Source organism: Dipodomys merriami, unplaced genomic scaffold (assembly GCF_024711535.1).
Source record: "Dipodomys merriami isolate MVZ:Mamm:240054 unplaced genomic scaffold, mDipMer1.0.p SCAF_3674, whole genome shotgun sequence".
In the NCBI taxonomy this organism is placed as follows: domain Eukaryota; kingdom Metazoa; phylum Chordata; class Mammalia; order Rodentia; family Heteromyidae; genus Dipodomys; species Dipodomys merriami.
Window position 1 is genome coordinate 11,432 of NW_027205242.1, and position 724 is coordinate 12,155.

Consider the following 724-nt stretch of genomic DNA (forward strand, 5'->3'; position numbering starts at 1 on the left):
CACACATATATTAGTTATTGAAAATAATGGAAACCATGGGACATATGTTTCTTTGGACTTAGCTTACTTCACTTAATGAATTTTTTTTCTAAGTCTTTGCAATTCCTAAAAAATTGGGCGATGTCATTGTTTCTGATGGAGGCACAGAATTCCATTGTGTACATATACCACATTTTCCTTCATCCATTCATCTACTGAGGGCCATCGGGGTGGGCTCCGTATCTTAGCTATTGTAAATAATGCTGCAGTAAAAATAGTTGTGCTGGTAGATTATTTGTGATCATTTGGTAAAATCCCCAAAAGTGGGATTGCTAGGCCATAGTGGAGCTTTTTATGGAGTCTTTTGAGGACCCTCCATACTTTCCAAAGTTTACACTCTCACCAAGAATGCCACATCCTCTCCAGCATCTGGAACACTTCACGAATTTGGGTGTCAACCTTGCGCAGGGCCATGGTAATCTTCTCTGTAATGTTCCAATTTTAGTGTATGTGCTGCAGAATTGAGCACAAAACATTTTTTTTTTGGTCCGGTTGTGGGGCCTGAACTCTGGGCTTGGGCACTGTCCCTCAGCTCTTCAGCTCAAGGCTAGCACTCTACCACTTGAGCCACAGCACCACTTCCGGCTTTTTGTTTATGTGGTGCTGAGAAATCGATCCCAGGGCCTCAGGCATGCAAGCCAAGCGCTCTACAACTGAGCCAACTTCCCAGCCCGCACAAAACATT

General features: G+C 43.4%; 1 non-coding gene across 1 annotated transcript; it reads right to left on the reverse strand.

Annotated features, from left to right (window-relative positions):
* Nucleotides 1-402: 402 nt before the first annotated feature.
* Nucleotides 403-508, reverse strand: LOC138804516 (U6 spliceosomal RNA). The gene has a single exon (XR_011365286.1). It is a non-coding gene; the product is annotated as a U6 spliceosomal RNA (small nuclear RNA).
* Nucleotides 509-724: the final 216 nt, after the last annotated feature.